The sequence below is a fragment of the Brachyistius frenatus genome, unplaced genomic scaffold (genome assembly GCF_029030835.1).
Source record: "Brachyistius frenatus isolate BFR_SWC_R1_liver_20210118 unplaced genomic scaffold, ASM2903083v1 Contig_1, whole genome shotgun sequence".
NCBI lineage: Eukaryota > Metazoa > Chordata > Actinopteri > Embiotocidae > Brachyistius > Brachyistius frenatus.
Genome location: NW_027210600.1, coordinates 1878914 through 1898664, shown reverse-complemented (window position 1 = coordinate 1898664; position 19751 = coordinate 1878914). Strand labels below are relative to the sequence as shown.

Below are 19751 nucleotides of genomic sequence, written 5' to 3'. Positions count from 1 at the left end.
ACAGATGGATGGGTGGGTGGGTGGATAGATTGGTTGGTTGGGAGGTGGGTACGGATACGTACGTAGATAGGTTTGGAGATATAGGTAGGTATGTTGGTACGTAGGTAGCAAGGTGTAGTGTATACATGTTGGACCGAGAACATTTTAGATGCTGCAGTGACTCACTGTCACCTGTTGAAGCACAGGGTGATATTGTGAGATTGGACAGGACGTACTAGCAGATAACTTCAGTATCTCAGCAACACAACACATAGACTGACACAGACACAATGTAGTGATTCACTTTGCACCGCTGAACTGAAGCAATTATTTTCCTCTCAGTCTGAGCCAGATGTGTTAACTGTGATTGTGATGACACAGAAAGGCTCATGCAGTCACTCCTTATCTAATTACTCTCTCTAAAACATTTTTGTTCGACTCCACGCAGACGCAATCGACATAAAAAGTACATTGTTGCAGACAAGAACAAATCCAGTCCACATGAATATTCTAGTTCAAGTGCTATTAATGTAGACTCAAGACACTTTTAGGACTCAACTTGTATAATTGGCTGGTTATGCATAACCACCAGTCTGTGATCAGCATCTTCCTCAGGATCAAATTGAATCTCCTCAGTTGTGCTTAGATGATCCTGGAGGTAAATTTGTAGAGTGTGGAGAGCTGAATAAAAAATTAATGTCTTTGAAACATGAAGTGTAGGAGATGTGACTGGTTATTAAAAATGCATGTACCACACGTCAATACTGCTCTTTTTTTTTAAAGGAGGTTGTTGTAATGAGGGTTGGACCAGTGTTTGTTATCTGTCTTTCACGAAAGGAACAGATTTGGTTGATTCCTAAAAATGTGAGGTAAACCTATGAAATAAACTTCATTAAAGAGAAAAGAAACCAGGCCACCACTCACAAAAACTCTTCATTGAATCACAACAATATTCTTTTTTAAAGAACATATAACTCAGAATCTCATGTGATTTGAGGAGTTAATGACTTCTGTATGTTCAAAGGAAAAAAACAAAACTCAATAAAGGTCCATATTTACCAACTTTGAACTGAGGGATAAGATGGAGAGAAGTAAACCTCACTGTGATCAATGCTTACAAATTCACAAATCTTATTTTCCTCAAATATGAACAACATATTAGTTTTTGTCCTGCTAACCTTACATCCTCATGCACATACAGTGACCCACTTGTGATTAAAATCTTGGAGCTGGTTAACTCGTGATGAAGAAGCCTCAGGAGACCATTTGATGTCTTATTCCAAAAGCAGTTAATGACACTCGATTGAATAGAGGAGAATTAAGCAAATACAGTTAACACATTTTAACTGCGCGTTTGCCAATCCAACTCTGAAGAGTTTCCTTTGCACCTCGGGTAAAACGCTGATCGCACCATATGCTCAAATAAAGACTAAACTGTCACCTCATAATCATGATGGAGATCTTGCTTTACTCCATCCCCTTTGACATATGTTAATTATACATCTGTCAGTAGGGAGATCAGTTTGGCCACGCCGCCATATCGCCACCTTTCTATGAGACAGATTTAGCTATGAAAGCCTAAAGAAGAAAAAAAAAACTTCACACCAATCTTCTCATTGCTCCTCACCACCAATAGCGTTCAAAAAAATTATAATCCGACAGCTTTTAACAGACATGTTCAGGTAAAGAGCTAAGAGAGGTACAGGCTGAAGACTATTGTAAATAATGACACAACAGTACATCAAAACGTATTGAAATCTAGTGTACAAGTAATATTGACCTCCCAAGCTCCATTTTATCTCTGTGGATTTATATGAATGACGACAAGGTTGTTTGTCACTTTTTTTTATTCTGACAGCAGAAACAATACATGTTTTCTGGGAGCTGCCATATTGCTTGTTTGAGAATGCTGTAAAACTAGAAGTCAGAGGTTCCCAAATGGAAACTTTCTGGATGACACATGATGACATGATAGACCATAGTGTAAAGGTGTGTTCAAACTGCAGCCAAAGCCAATTTTCACTTTGCGTCATTTATTTGGGGCAACTGCAGTGGCTCAGATGGTAGAGCGGGTTGTCCTTGGGTAAGACTGAACCCTAAATTGCTCCAGACCACAGGTGAACATGCAGCTCTGCTGCTTAAATGGCAGCTCTGTCTCCATGGAGAAGCTCTGTCGCCATTGAGAATGGTGCATGTGATTGTGAAGCAAATTGTACATCATTTTGATGTCCGCTAAGGTAAAAAGGTGTTATATAAGTGCAGACTAATCCATTCTTTGTTTTCAGTTGATTTAAGCCTAATGGACTCCTATAAGGACAGACTTCAACACTTTAGTATCCTCATAGCCAAAAAAACATCACTTACTTGCTGAGTTGAGCTGATTGAAGGTCTGGGCTGGGTTGGGATGCAGCCAACCAGATGAGTCAATGAAAGAGAATCAACGTGCAGTAAAGTGCATGCAAGTGCATGCAAGTGCATTATGCTAATCACGAAAAATGTAAGTTGCATGCATGAACCAAAACTGCAGTATGTAGATCTCATTTAAAATAACTCCACAGGCCTATCAAAATAAAACCTAAAGCAAAAACAAATGTATTGTTGTAGGACTTGATTGCAAGTGGGTGAAAAACAACTTCCTGTCTGCCTTCTCATGTCACACACTTGTGTCTATTCCATTTTCTATAAAGATTTTACAAGTTAGTCATGCCTGGCTAGCAAAGTATTATGCAAAAACACATTTGTGCAAAGTGTATCTGTGTGTTTGTGTGACAGCTCAGCCTCTGACGTGACCTACGACCTAAATGTGTGACAACCAGCGAGTAAGTCTGCAGCAGCTGCAGCAGTGAGGAGAGAGGGAAGTGATAGGAACCTTAGAGTGTTTGGATTTCAACTTTTCATTTGCAAGAGGATGCTTTTATGTTATTTTCTCCTCTGAAATCTTAAATTGTCTCACTTTAGTAAGGGAAACAAGACACAACAAAAAGGCGCAGGAACAACACCAGAAAGCCAGTAAAGCTTTACAAATATGATCTAATTATATTTTGCTTAAAAGGTGTCCTGATATTCATAGTGACAGACTGCACTGCGCTAGCTGTTAAGTTGTTGGGAAGATGAGAACCAACCTGAGAATTAGTATCTGACATCAACAGACTCTCAGGTAAATTCTCTATTTGAGGAACGGAGCTGCATTTTCCGCTTAGACTCTCCAGTAGGCCATTCAAATGTGTGTGTGTGTGTGTCCTGATCTGTGATAAGAGGAGGAAAAGGATGAATTAAATAGGGGAAGAAGAAAAATATATGGCTCGGCACTTCCCTTTCCCATTTCCTCCCTCTCCTCTCTTGCTTCCTCTCTAATCTCAGACTGAGGCTGTCTGGATGCTGCTTCTGCACTTTTTATCCCGACGCTGCTATTAGCTTGTTTTCCCTCTTTCTTTTTTTTACATTCATTGTTTCCTTTTTCCCTTTTGCCTGAATGTCTATGTCTTGCCTATTTCTTCTCTTTGTGGGTTTGTTTCTTTCCTGATCTTGCCATCTGGCTCATCACTTCACCCTTAATGTTACGTCATTTTCTCCGCGTGTTTTCACATCTCTGATCCACTGCTTGTTTTGAGTAGCAATCCAGTGTAAATCATAGTAACTGCACTCTTTTATTGCATTACACCATAACAGAGATGATCACACTGTCAGAGGGATCGTCTCATGTGAACTCTTCCCACTGTCTTCCCTGGCTTCAGGCAGAAAGGATGGATGAATAGCACCATGGGTAAAAAGACAGAGAGGAACCTAATACCACGGGTTTACCTTATTGTGTAATAGGAGAGCAATGGGTGGATGAAAAGGAAATGTCTGTGTGTGTGTAAGAGAGTGTATGGATGCAGGGTGAAGTGTAAGGGAGAGGCAGAGAGAGGAGAGCAAGGTAAATAGATACATCTACAAAACCCATTTGCTATTGTGTGACACATTTGTGTTTATCTTATCTGACGAATACATATTCTTAGATTTAAAGAGCATGAAATGCTCTTGCATGCGCCCATGTTGTCTTTGAGGAAAACTCATCCCAGAGGCAATCTGAAAGATAAAACAAGTGATTGGTTCTTGATCCTAACCTGTACTTTCAGGTCAAGATTTAGTGAAAATAAAAAATGAAATTAATTTTCTTATTTTGACCATTTCCTGTTTGTCAAACTTGAAAAGTTTAATACGAATCCACCACAATTCAAGGAGGCAGATCCAGATTCAGCTGGGTGAGACATCCACCTCACCGCTTGTCTACATATTATCCCCCCATAAAATATGGTTAGATTATGAAGTGCCTTGAATTAATAGGTAACAAGTTGCACTTCTATAATCAAAATTGGTAAAAAAAAATATTTTTTTTAAAAAGTGTAAATGCACAGTTTTAAGATTTAGATTATTATATATAGTGACATATATTTAGGTCAAGCATAAGTGGTTCACAGAAAACTGTAAGAACTACACCGAAAATGTTTGATATTGACAGCTCTGAATCTAGTTTGTGGAAAAGTACAGAGTAACACAGTTGGACAGATGTACCTATTGTGCAACATTTTAATGGGCTAAAAGAGTCCAAGGGGGTTTTCAGACCTGCCGTGTTTGGTTCGATCTTTGAACTTTTACATTCATGTTAGGATCAGGGTTCAGACCATGGGACCAAAAGAAGGGGACTCAGTCCACATCAGACTGAACCGTGGTTCAGTTTGTTTGCAGTGCGAAAACACTTCTTCAATGATTCAGACTTTTGGACCAATTACAAGTTGAGGCACACTATCATCAACCATTAAACAATAGAAGAACCAGAATAGAAGTAAAAAAAATTTTTATTTTTTATTTTTTTATAGTACTCTATTATTATAAATGAGCCTCGTTAGCACATAAAGTGAGGAGGAGACAAAATATTTCATTGTAATTTGATTCTGACAAAGGAAATAAAAATGCTGAAACTTATTTTCTAAGGAGAAAATAAATGCTTATAGTAATGCAATAATAATAATAGTAAAGTGGCAATGAAACAAAACTTTTCATATTTTTTTCTCCATTCCAACAAAAAAGCTGAATTGACAACCTGTCGATGTAAGACGCACGCCGTCTACATGCCAATCAATGTCAAGTATAGAGACACGCAGCCCACGTAGGTGGTGATGACAGGATGTATGTCATGCAAAGTTCTTTAGTGCGCTCGTACAACTGCAGCATGAAACCAAAGCTAACCAGATTATATGTTCACGGTGTCAATAAAACATTAATAGATAGATAGATAGATAGATAGATAGATAGATAGATAGATATATAGATAGATAGATAGATAGATAGATAGATAGATAGATAGATAGATAGATAGATAGATAGATAGATAGATAGATAGATAGATAGATAGATAGATAGATAGATAGATAGATAGATAGATAGATAGATAGATAGATAGATAGATAGATAGATAGATAGATAGATAGATAGATAGATAGATAGATAGATAGATAGATAGATAGATAGATAGATAGATAGATAGATAGATAGATAGATAGATAGATAGATAGATAGATAGATAGATAGATAGATAGATAGATAGATAGATAGATAGATAGATAGATAGATAGATAGATAGATAGATAGATAGATAGATACTTTATTAATCCCACAAGGGAGAATTTTTTTCTCCGTTTGGACCCTGGTACAACTGTAAAAATGGACATCAACGCAAAGAAAAATGTTTTGAGTACTTTATTTGAAGTTGATAATAAGATGGAAGATGAACTGAGCAGTCTGTCTTCATTGTTGTATTTTGAAGGATTTCATTATTTTTGCAGTAGTACCACAACACACCTATAGTGACACATGAAGGAGGATGTTAGCAGACACCAATACACAACACACACTATCACACACACACTAACATAAGAGTGATCCCGCTGCCTCAGTCCTTTTCTCTGTCTATTGACAGTGGAGTTTCCTTTATAGCGCCACTTCAGTGTCAAGGCGACATTGAGTGATCATGATTACAAAGACAAAGAGAGTGAAGAGGTGTAAGAGAGTGATGAAACAGTGGGGAGTGACTGGATGGAGACAAAAAGGCAGAAGAGTTAAGAAAAGTTATAAAAGATACATTTCTATGTTTGAGGTAAAGGTTTCGAAACATTAAGCTTCAGGGTCTCGTCAAACCAGGGATGTCGTTATGTAGACGTATAGCAGACGGCTGTGATATCATTTTCCTAGTCCTTCTATGGTTTTCCGTCTGACCCTCTTTAGATCGTGATTAAAGAGCCTTACATTGGAAAACCTCAGTGTGGGGAGAGCAGAACCCGGAGCAGACATGCTCCAGGGATTACTGTGTCCATCCCAACTATAGATGTGGGAGCTCTTGGGATCGTGTTTTTTTGTTGCCCCATGCCTACTGAATGCATTAATTTGTAATAATTAATGGGGACAGGGCTCTGCTGTGTTTACAGCTTGTTGCACTGTCACCAAGTGACTGCAGATTTAACTGCATTAGATTATCTTGAATGTTTTAGGGCACGTCATCTTCTAACATGTGTCTCTATAACACTGATAATTCAACCTGGTATCACACCAAAGCATGAGATACCCCATCAGTCCACTGACAATAGGCTACTGTACCAGTGTCACATTTTGCTTCACCTCAACGTGAAAAGTAGGGTAGCTCGATAGGTTTAGCAATAAAACACGTGGTTAGGTTCAGGAAAATATAGTTCAGGTTAAATTTGACACGGCTTCTATTTGGTTAAGTTAAATTAAATGAAGCTCGGGAGGTCAGTACTATTTCATTTTATCCATATTTAACAGCTTGAAAATTAAGTAGGCTATGCTCGCTAAGTCTGGCTATTTCGCCTTATTTTGGGAGCAAGTCAATTTCTTCCTTTCACCACAAGCACTGCCATGTCAAGTGACATCAAATTTCTTGAAGATCTCAAAAATCCTCAGACTTTCATAGTGGGATATTCTCAGTTCAACAAGCATTTAGGTGTATTTTTCCACTCTTTTCCACTTCCCAGTTGCTCATGAATGCACCATTAAAAACATTATGTTATGTGAGGAACTTAAAAAGAAATCCTTGTTGACTTTTACTCTCTCATAGGCTCGAACGCTGGTCGTTCTGCTTAAAATCCTGTGTTTGTTCCAACCACCTCCACAATGTAGACTTCATTGCTGTTTGTATTGCTGTTCATCACATGACCTCCTTCTTTGACCCTGGTCATGCATTTGTGTGCTTTTCATGCCTTAGCGTGTCAAAACATGTCACTGTCACTGACACAATACCCCCTAGTGGACTGATGGGGCTTTACAGGCTTGGATAATTCAGAGTGCTCACCAGGTTTCGACATGAAAACATTTGAGAGGCCTTCCTCTTTTTAGGTGCCTAAAATCTCCTTCTATCGAGCATTCAGAAAATAAGTAACATTTCACTCTCCTCCATTTGTGTCTTTGAAATTTTTGTCTTGTTTTCATTTTCCTCTTAGCCTTGACCTTTTATAAGCCCTACATTTTCCTGGTACAAATCTTACACTCCAGCGAAACAAGAGCTCTCCATGCACTCAAGAAAGAAAAAAGAGAGAGAGAGAAACGTCTCTTGTGCAGCGCACAAAGAGCATGCATGAAAGCATTAAAATGAATGGTTTTGGGGCATTGTGGGCAAAGAGAGACAGAAGGATGACCAAGGAAAGAAGAAGGGAAATCAGAAAGATGGCACTCTCTGAAGTGGAGGAAGATGGAGGAGGACAGAGGTGGAGAGGAAAAGGAAAGGGAAGGAAAAGGGGAGCAGAGTGCTCTTTTAAATGGAAATTGGCTCGCTCACTGATGGCTGGGACCAGTAATGATGACCCCTCCCCCCCACACCCCCTCAGGCCCCCAGCCCCCCAACCCACCTCCACTACTTGAAACTTGAACATGGTGTCAGCATTTTTACATGTGCACATACACATACAATATTCACATAACCATCACCCCACCACGCTTCCATGCAGTACGCTTTTAAAAGCATGCAAGAACTCACTAATGACACACACACACACACACACACACACACACACACACACACACACACACACACACGCACGCACGCACGCGCACACTCTCACTCTTGCACACCCTCCAGAGACGGGGAACAGTGTGAAAGTGTGATGATGCATCATTTTCTTAAGCACCTCTATCCATCTTCCCTCCCTCACCGTGTCTCTCTCCCTGCTTTTCACACCCATAATGGAAACTTACCTCAGTAATATGTTTGTATGTTGTATGTCAGTGGATATGCCTGAGTACAATGTGTGTGCCTGACGTTCCCCAGGCACACAACATCTGAAAAATGATCTATGTGTCATTATTACTGTACATCCACATCTGTTGGTGAACCTCTCAGATAGTGGCAGAATAAAGGAAAATCATAGTCTTTCTCTCTGCGAGTAAGAGTCATGGCCAAATGAATCATACAGATGAGGACATGTTGGTATAAGGCTTTCATTGTGTTGCACTTGGTTCCATCACAAAACATGATGGAAGTAATTTTGAGATTTTTTTTTTTTTTTTTTTTTTTTTAAAGGACAAGGACCATTTTCACCTCCATAAACTTGGCCAATATCTACATGAATAGAGCGAGCTTGTCGGTTTCAGAAGGTTACGCAAATTTTCAGACGCTACACTGGTTCGAACCTCAGAATGGCATTGGTGCAGCGTGTGGTTTCAAATGATGTTAAATAATCTGGCAAGCACTTTCCTTTGAAATATAAAGGCCTAAATGCCAATTGATGGTACTTCAAAAGAGCAGGATTTAGTGGCATCAAGTGGTGAGGTTGCAAATTTCAACCAACTGAACACCCTTCGCCTCACCTCATTCAAAGTATGTCAGAGAATAAACAGTGGCCGTGAAAAACATAAAAGTCCCTTTGTTTGAGCCAGTGTTTGGTTTGTCCCTTCTGGGCCTCTGTAGTCACATGGCAGTACAACATAGCGTTCTCCATTAAAGAAGATCCGCTCCCAGTGTTTATAAGAATGGCTCATCCTACCCAAAATAAACAAAATAATTCTGTTTCAGGTGATTAGATGCCCATGAAAAAACATAATTGAGTATTACATTCCATTTCTGTTCAATAGATCCTTTTAAATCCATCAGTGCTCCTTTAAATTGCCACAAAGTACACATATTTTGCAGTGACTAACACCAAAAACAATGGCTGCATTCTACTTGGTTGTGAGCATGTTGACTCGTTAATTTCCCTGAGATATTTCAATGGAATGGGTCCACCATTATGGTTATCAAAAACGCCCATCCTTTCTCTGCTATGACATGTCCAAATGTCATGTGTAAAAACATGCAAGAATAGTTGGTGAAGGTCCACAGTAGATGTTCGAAATGACATTCAAATAGAAGCAAGTGAAATGTGATTAGGACACAGTTTATAGGCTACTTGAACATTGTGAAGGCTGACTGTGACCACTAATGCCATCTGTAATGTCGTCACCCTCCTAAAATAATGGCCGGGCAGTTTTTTTCAGGTTTTTCAGGAAACACAAAAAACTTAACCAAATGCTGATTATATGATATTTATTAATAATTGCAATCAAAAAGGTTATGACAATAGATGACTATTGACATACTAATAACAATGTCTGTCAATTTTGTAACATAAGAGGAATAAATGACTTAGGCAAATTTTTGAACATGCCTTTGTGACTTAAGCAATTTTAAACCTTCAACTCTGGCAACAATAAAGTATAACTAACAAACTAACTCAACATAATGCTGAGGAGGCATGTGCATCTCCTCACTTCTCCCTCCAGCTCTTTTTTGCTGGGTTCTTGACTGATGCCTATTAATGTGGCAAATTGTCAAAGAAGTGATGACACTCGACGGGCATGACGTGTTTCATTGACTGGAGGTCCTGGAACTTGCTCTCCTTGATTGGCAGAGCGCATGTAAACATTCTTATACATGCTATTGGCTCATTTGGCACCTGTACCCTCTGTGGCAGTGCTTCCCACGCAGAGTCCTCTGAGAAGGACAGCTTGAAATGGACCTAGTCCATTGTCCAAACGGACTTCTCATTATTCGTAGAATCCTTGGCACAGGGTTTCTCTTGCCTCGCTTCATCTTTCTTGGTGACATGTGCATCATATTCGGCCTTACTGATATTCCCATGCTTGAATGAAATACAAACATCACACTGATCTTTTCACGGAATGAATACGGAATAATTCTCTTCATGGAACACATCTGTGAAATATCGTATTCCAACGGCCCTCACTCCAGTAGTTGCAGCTGCCTGTTGATATTCCCGATGTAGTTGGGAGATGGTTGTGCTTGGGTGAAGGAACTTCTTGCCTTTGTAGGTTTTCTGAAATAGCCACTGCCGCTGCTCTTCTGTAATGACTTGGCAGTCTCGAGTTGAGACTCGCTGACATAACATTGAGTTGCAGGGAGGACCCATAGCCTTTGTACTTATTTATTTGCCACCTTTGCTCTTGCATGACATTCTTTGAGACGTTTCTCCTTGTATTAATTTTGCCTCCATGTTCCTGGACTAAGGCATTTATTTCTTTTCCTTTTGACCGTATTGTTTAAATCAACATCCTCATCCTCATCCTGCTGTTCTGGAGTTGTTGCCACCATGGTGAGGCTGTCTTCATTTTCAGGGGCAGAGGACACATCACAGGGTGGGGTATAGTCTGGATCGCTGATGACATTATCGTCATTAGATATGTCCTCTTCATGGTGTGGATGTGTCTGCTTGGCATCTTCAACAACATCAACGAGAGTGTTTAAGCTATTGTCTGCTCCATCTGGAACAGTTTTGGCCTGGTACATGCTGCTTCAGCTCTTCAACAATGGTCTCATTGTCATTTTCAGTGGATGAGGCCTGATCGGTGTCCGAATTGTCAAGTGCATCTCCTACCAAAATTTAAAAACATTTCAACCCTTTGAGGTGTACGGTCACAAATGTGTGATTAATCTCAAGTGAGATTTCCATTGACTAAAATGCTGACTAAAAAGACTGACTAAAAAGACTAAATAACTATGCAATATTTATAGCCTAGCCTATTTTATAGTAAACCTCATCACTTACTAATAGGGGACAAGCCCTGAATCATGGAAATAACTCCAGTGGCGAGGTCGATTTTCGTTCTTCTTGATGCAGCCGCGCTCTTGAAAAGCTTGTAAAATTGCCTAAGTCACATTGTCTTTTGAGTTAGGCAAAATAAAACGGCCTAAGTCACACTCTTGACATAGGCCATTATACTAAAGGGGTAGAATCGCATGATCTGTTCAACTGAGGATGTAGGCGATTTTACCAGAGGTGGCCAGCATCATGAGGAGATGATTTAGGCAACAAAATCATTTTTGTCAAAAAATGACTTAGGCCATTATTTTAGGAAGGTGACGACGTGGTCCTTGCATTGCACCCAGATTGTGTGTTTAGGGTGCATACCACATGGGCAGAAAGGCCCTTAGCGGCCCATAGTTTAATCCCAGGCCAGTTAAATGTCACTCCCCCACTCTCGTCCCCCGTTTCCTATCTCTAAAAATCTCCCCAAAAAAAAGAACAAAAAAAGCTAAATAAATAAAATGTAAAAACGAATAGCCATCATCTAGCTGCCAGAAACACACTTGTTGACTCCCCTTGGATGTTGACAAGACAATAATAGTGTTAATACTGTAGTTTTATCACATTGAGTGACTTCTCAATAGGTTTGCAGTATGTGTCATTCATGCACTATATATTCAATTCAATTCAACACAAGTTGTTTCAAGGCATTTAACATTGTAAAGAAATTACAACAGTACCTCACAATACTATAGAGAGGAACTGAACAATTCAACGCTTCACATGTGAGCAACAGCTGGTAGGAAAAACTCCCTTTTAACAGGAAGAAACCTCCGACAGAACCAGACTGGGAGGGCGGGGGGGGGGGGGAGCATCTGCTTCAACCAGATATATATGGTATGAAAATATTTACATCATGATCCTGTTGACATTAATTCATTTTATTTTTACATTTCATATGCATAATATAACAAAACACAAGAAACATGTTTACTTGAACACACACACATAAAACTAGTTTTTCTTTGTGATCGCAGCCCCAGTGAGGATTTGTACCTCAGCTGTGATGAAGCAGTTCCACATGGTTGTTTTTGTGTCTGCCCTGATTCCTGTGCCTCTCGTCTTCCTCTCACAAAGAGATGAACTCATGGGCCTGCTGTGTAAGTTCTGTTCAGTGTACTGCAGGCAAGCACACAACTCAATAGAGACCAAATCGCTTCCTATTAAACCCACACTGATTTTAAGACGGCTGAGCTTCAGTGCAGGGCAGCGTGTTATTGTGCCTGCGCATCCGAATCAACATTGTGCAAGTGCTCTCTGTGTGCAAGTGCTCTCTGTGAGATTTTCAGACGTATGTCTCTACAGTATGTGTCTGTTTTTTTTCCTTCAGCTCATGCTGCACCTGTTAGTGATAGCAGCGGCAGCAGCAGTGTCCCCACTGACACTCTTAAATCGGACTAAATTATTTAGCAGGGACACAAATGCAGCTCAGAATTGGTTCCGCAGGATTACAGGAACCACAGCTTCATAGATGATGGCAGGCCTTAAAATAAACCCTTTTCTGATGGCTGAGTTAGTTTTAGTGAAATTACAGTCATATGAGACTGTATACGAAAGTGGACGTAGCTTCTGCATCTGAAAAGTGAAGCCAATGTGGAAGTGCCCTAAATTGCAATACTAGCCAGGACCACTAGGGGGAGGCTTCAAAAAGACTGTTGGGTACATATACTCCCATTAAATTTCTCTCATGAAATACAAAGTCAATACACTTTTCAACAGGTCATAATGGTGTGATTAGCTAAAGTCTCTGCTTCTTATTAGTTTTCTGGCGGTCCATCTTAAAAATAATTCCATCATTATAACATATTAAGCCTCGAAAAAGCAGTACGTTTGGGGCGTGTCTGTTTGAATGACAGGCTTATGGTGGTGTCAGGTTTCCGCTATAATTCCCAAACCAATGGGTGACCTCAGGGTTGGTCTCCACTTGGTGTTAATCAACAAAAAAATACATTTTAGTTTCATTTTTATCTATGAAAATGTTTTGTTTTTATTAAATCCACAGCTGTCACCATCTTTGCTCTTATAGTGGAAAAGATACTGTTTCCTTGATCTCACACAGTTTCCAGGCAGTAATACAACAGAATGACTTTGACTGTTATCGTTTCCCACCTCTGGCTGTTTCAATAGTGCCCCTCGCGCTCTGTCATTCCTTCACCTAGCTTTACCTCCGGCTATATTTTCCCTCCACTGCAGAGCAGCGAATCATTCACATGCTAGTTTCACTCACTGAAACACTGTTTACAGAACATATTCTAGAGGAACATTTAGATGATCGTTACACTGACGGCACTTCTAAATGTTACATTAGCTTATAATTATAAGCAGGTTGGTAGTTTGTCAAAGCTGTTTTGCTGCTACTTCTTCAGTTGTATCATACAGAGACATAAGGCTACAGAGATGCTTCTGATTAATGCTTATGTAACATGCAGCTAAATCAACAAGATATATTTTGGTTGATGGAGGAAACTTTAACTCCTCAGCTTGCATGCATTTACGTTTTGGTGACAAAATAATAAACAACCACTCTGTTATCAGAAGACACATGATATGAGGCAGTGGTGGAAAGTAACTAAGGACTCTTACTGCAGTACTGTACTTAAGTACATATTTGAAGTATTTGTAGTTCCCTTTGATGTTACTTTATACTTTGACTGTACTAAATCTCAGAGGGAAAACTTGTACTTTTTACTCCACTACATTTGATTTGTCTGACAGCTTTAGTAAGCTGGTTATTTTAAGTTTGAATGTTTGTGGTTAACTGAAGGATTAAATGTTCCTATATGTGCCAAGAAAATTATCCTCATCAATTATAAAAAAAACATTTAAAAATTTCCTGGACTTGAATTTTAAGAGATACGTTGTTTTCACAGGACAGTGCAGCCACAATCAAATAATATATTGAATGTACAGCTTTGACAAACTACTGTAGATGAAACTAATCGACATTATGTATTTAACTATAGCAGTATCTGCAGCAGTAGTATTAATCCAATACATCATATATAAAAGTAAAACAATGACAGCGTGCATTTAGATTTTTACTTGTAATGTACTATTTTCACATTGTGGAATTAATACTTGTACTTTAGTAAAGGACCTAAATACTTTTTTCCACTATTAATTTTAGGTAAGAAAATACTCTACTGTGCAACAGCAGATCTGTGTGACTACAGCAGAAAACATGTTTCTCTAAAACAAAGAAATTCACAAACAAGGTCACAGTGGTGGAGGACGTATTCAGATTGTAAGCACGTTATCAGTAAAAGTGTGGATGTATTCTAAGCAAAATGTGGTCCAAGTATTACAAATAAAAGATCAACTTGTGCAGCAGAGTGGACTCTTCAGTGTTATGTTACATTCTTAGATCACAGATTTAGTGTTGTAGCTAGTGGAGGTGAAGCTGCTGAGATTTATCTTTATAAAATTAATAAAATACATTGCACCATATTTTATAATGTGGACATTTGTTTGAAAAATCAGAGTCTGCAAACTAACTCGTAAAAAGCAAAGCCGCCTAAAGTACCTGAAAATTAAAGTTCCTACACATTTTACTTAACTTGTGTATATTGTGTACACTGCAAGAGTCAACCTTGCCTTGTACGTCGTATTATTTTACTGTTTTGAAAGGCTTTTAGTTTGTGACACATCTTAACCCTCCTGTTGTCCTCGGGTCAAAATGACCTGCAGCTGTGTTCAACCAAGTTCTATTTTATTTCTATATTTTTATATTTTTTTGGGATCATTGGTCATCATTCTTTAAAGAAACCCTCACAGCCTCCTTGTCACTAATGATCTGAAAAAATGTGAAAATAAAATAGAACTTGGTTGAACACAGCTGCAGGTCATTTTGACCCAAGGACAACACGAGGGTTAAATAAAACAGCCTCTGCGGTCTGAGCCTTTTTAACACACACAGAGTAACATGAATACAATGTTTATATGTCATGAACTGGTGAAAGGCTGGACTGGCAGACATCAGAACATTTAATGCCAGCAGGGGGGAAAAAAGTAAATACCTCATAGACGGAACAGAAAGTGTCACAACACTGGTGATACAATATCACTTTTGTACCACAAAAGATCATGAACTAACTAAAGCCTCTGTAAGACATTTATGAAGTTGAATTTCTCTGAGAACATGTGAGAAGAGTGCATCAATGCTTACAATGTATGAATGTTGGTGATAAAGATTATTTTATTGTTTGTTATCTTCCAGAATTCAAAATCTTGAAGAAACATTATAAAAGTTTGAAAAAGGAACAGATTCAAGTCATAGATGTGTTGCTTTGTTTTGTTCCTCTTCAGCACATTCTACTGGGGTTTTGGCAAAAGGACATTTTGCCATTGTATTGCTGCAGTGTTTCCCATTATTAAAGATAAATGCCAATGCCAAATATTTATCAATGATATGAGGCTGTTTGTTTGGCTCTTATCTAAAACCTAAGCAATAAAATAAAGAATAAACTTTTTTTGGCTTTATGGTGAAAGTGTATTTGTTAATTTTCTTTCTTCTTAGCAGCTCATACATTAACTGCTCTGCTTCTGCACCATTTCAACCCCCCTCCACCAATTATACTTTTGCATTTGTTAGCATGAGTGAATACATTTATTTGTCCCACTCATTCAAACACGCGGAGACATACAGAAAGAGACATTTGTCGTCATTATCTGACGCCTTGTATACTGGCAGGCAAAGGTAGCCAAGATTTAAAGAAAAGAAAAATGCACATAGGGGTGTTGAACTAATGAATATTTACAGTCTCTTGACATGCAGTAGTGGCAACCACTAGTTGCAGCCCCCAAACCAGTCGGTGCGACTCTCCTACACCTTTTCTGGCACAGGAAATGAATGACCTATGTGGCAACAATTTCACTCCAACTGGCTCAAGTAAAGAGATAGTCATTTAATTTGATTCTATTTCATACAAAAGTTCTAACATATACAAGTCATATGGCATTGGTGTGAATAATAGTTGTTAAACATTTAAATAATTTGGAAATAAAATGTACTTGTGGTTCGTTGGGGATATGTCACTTAGCATAATGCTAATGTTTGTTTGACAGTTGTATTGAGACTCCTCAGTTGTTGATTTTAGCAAACGGAAACAGTCACCAATTGCCCGACGTCTAGCAAGAGAGGTGTAAATGTACACTTTAATTTTGAAACAGTAAACAGTGATGTTGTTATATCGTTTTCCGGCGTGTATTCTATGGTTAAATGAATGAACTTTCTTTTACAGTACATCAGAAATTTGGTTTGGTACATAGTGGCACATGGCCTGAAAAGTTTGGGAACCTCTTACCTATATTAATATAGTATTTGGCCAAGATTCCCCAATACTTTGTGTAAAAATAACCTTACAACTAGAAACAATCTATTATTCTAAAAATATACATTACTAAGAAGATAACCTTTAAACTCAGACTCACAGTTAGACATGTGCAAAAGCTTAAGAAGGCAGCAAAACACGTTGCGGAGTCAATGTTGTTCCAACGAAAAGAGGAAATAAAAGTATGACTCGCATTGTCACACAAGTGAAAAAGGCTTCTTCCAGTCTTTCAGGAACCAATGAAATAAAATTAATTTACAGCAAACATCTGTGGTTCAAGCTTAGCTCATCCTTATTGTAATATATTGTATGCTTCCAGTAATGTTGGATATAGTGAGGTAATGAGGCTGTTGTCATCCCTAGAAAACACAAAAAACAATTGGAAATAAACATGGCAATCTGATTGGCTGACTGATAACATAAAATACAGTTCTCAATCAGATGTATTAATGAGTGAATACATTTTTTTGTATCCATATATCTGAAGTGACCAGGTTTAATCAATGGATTTGGGTCATTGCCCCCTTCAGACAAATGGACTCCAGCCACTCCTTCCCTGAGATTAAAAACTGAAGAGGTGAAGAGAGGGAAACTGCCTTAATGTTTCCTCAGAGTCGTCACCTTTTACTACCTATACCTGATGTTTGTCCAATGCTCTCTAACCCATAAACCTTAATCACCCACTTCCAAACCCAACCCCGGCTTCTCTCGTATTTATATGCAAGCTACGTCCTCAACCCATTACCCCTCATTTATCCTTCCACGTTCCCTCGCATCCTCAACCAGACTCTGCTCCATCCTCCCCTCCTACTCTGGATGTTGAGCCAGCCAGCGTTAAAGCCAAGTCACCGACAGGTCATTTCACTGCCAGTTGTTGGCTGCACTCTGTCTCCAACCTAAATCTGCTGAAAGGTGCAGCTTTATGCCCTGCTGCATGAACAAAAACAAAGAGCAGGAAAGAGATTCAGCAAATGCCACTGGATTTTAAAGGTTTTTGCACTTCTTTTTTGTATCAGCTAATCTTTCTGTGTCAATTTTGAGATATTGAATATCTTATAGTTTGACATTTGGGGAAATTTACTTATGGGTTATCTTGCGGAGACTCATTTTTAAAGATTGATACCACCATTAATATGCTATTTTCTTTTTTACTACTTTGTAGCCAGACTCATTATATGTTAGTTTAGCTTAAAGACTAGAAGCAAGTATTTCCCACTGGGGTTGGAGAAAGCATTTTACATCGAGCAGGAGTTGTCACCGCAAAGTTGCAAGGCAGCCAGCAGAGACTGGTGCTGGTAGTGACGTTTTTTTTTTTAACAGAACCAGGTTAGTTCTTTTCCACTTTTTCAAGTCTTTCTGGTAAGCAAAGATAACTGGCTCTTGGTTTGAACTTTATATTGAATGTACAGATATACCATAGGATATTGTGTCAGTGTGGCGGTTGGCCTTGCAGGTGTGAAAAGGACACACATGTATGACCAGGGTCAAAGATGGAAGTCATGTCACGGGGGTGAGGTTGGGGTTGGTTGGATGGAACCATAGCTTGTATATAAAAGTGGATGTAGCTTGGGTGTCTGTCAAGTGAGGGCAGTGTGGAAGTGTTTTAAACTGCTATAGCCCCGAGAGCCACCAGACGTTGGTTCCAGAAAAGCTTAATAGAGTCCCATTCAAATTCTCTCATGAAATACAAAGACAAGACACTTTTTTCCACAAGTCATAATGGTCCTTCTTATTTTCTGATGGTCCTTCTGAAAATAATCCCATAGATATTAGGCCTCAAAAAGCAGTATGTTTGGGGGCGTGTCTGTTTGATCGACTGGCCTGTAGGGCAGTCAGGTTTCCATTATAGGTGGGCGGGCGTTGTGTCCTCTGGTTTCCAAATCAGATTGAGTCAGATTCCCAAAACGTGACACTGACATGGTATCATTTAGTGTACTGATAGGTGTATATCATGCTTTAGCGAGATAACAGGTTGGATATGGGAGTGGTATTAATTTTCGACAGTCTTATCAACAGTAACTGTCAACAAATCTTTCTCTTAATGTGGCAAAACAGGAAAAAGATGCTTTTTCTCAAAGGAAGCTAAATTTACAGGCATCTATGGCAACGGTTTGTGGTGGTAGGAGAGAAAAGCCAATAGAGCAATAACTTTGCTGTAAATATAACCAAAATTTAAATCACTCTTCCTACATCACCATGGTTATCTACTATATCTGCGATGCTATCACACAAAATTGAAAAGCTATGGCAGCTTTGAGCTTTGAATGTGTGTCAGCAATCACTGCTGTTACCTCTGAAAAATTCCAGCAGCTTACCCATGAGCTGCTTCAAGTCAACACGGCTTGCTTTGAGCCATCAACCCCCAACGGGTACTGAAGATAAAGATGGGTAATCAACAAGTGAATGGAAATAGCCATGAAATATCCAGTCTTCACAGTAACGGTGCACAGAAAGAAATGTGTGAGAGAACGATATAAGGAGCATTGATCAGCCAAGCCTTTCATGTTTGTCCTTTTTTTTTGTGCCCATGCATGATTTTTTTTGTTCTTGTTTAGCATGCACCATTGTTTGTGCCTATTTCCATCACAGCTACTGACAATCCCATAGTAACAGTGCTACAGCAACCCACAGCAATTGCAGTCTGGAGGAGGTAAATTAACTACAAAACAGATGCAGTGTGTGTATGTGTCTGTGTGCGAGGTGGAGAGTGTGTGAGGAAGTGAACATGGCAGACTTAACAGGCTGGTGAGCAACAAAGAGCTGTTCCTCTTCTTCAGTCAGCTTGGCTTCATGCTCATGCCTCCAGCTCCGAGCCTGTGCTGCACAATGGATGGACAGACAGATATATAACAGGATAGATGGACTGGAACTCATTTGTGTGTACGAGCAGGATGGTAGGGCTGGAATGGCTGAGTGTTGGGCGACCAATTAATCCTGAGGTGGTGTCATTTGCTGTTAAAGAGCTAGTTTAATCAGTGATGATGCAATGATGCTGCTGTGTGGCACAGGAAGGAAGGTAACTGCAGTGATAGGCATCTGACTGATCAATTGTCAGAAGTCTATGTCGACAGCATTCCAGATCTGCTGGATGCTTTGTTTTGAAACTGTGATAATGAGCAATATTGGATCATTGTAAACAAAACTCCTAAAAAAAACATTAAATGGGCAATGAATTTTGCTGTTCATTTTCTTGTTAACTCTGGGAGAGACTGCAGATGAACACAAATACACACCACAAAGGCTGAAAAAGAAAATGATTGGAAAAGCAAAAATAACTTCAGTACACAAAATAATAGCTTGCCCAGACAAAGAA

General features: G+C 39.1%; 1 protein-coding gene across 1 annotated transcript in view; it reads left to right on the top strand.

Moving 5' to 3' along the window:
• The window catches only part of LOC138616379 (calsyntenin-2-like), a 276054-nt gene that overhangs the window by 186726 nt on the left and 69577 nt on the right, over positions 1 to 19751 (top strand). The window lies entirely within an intron of this gene.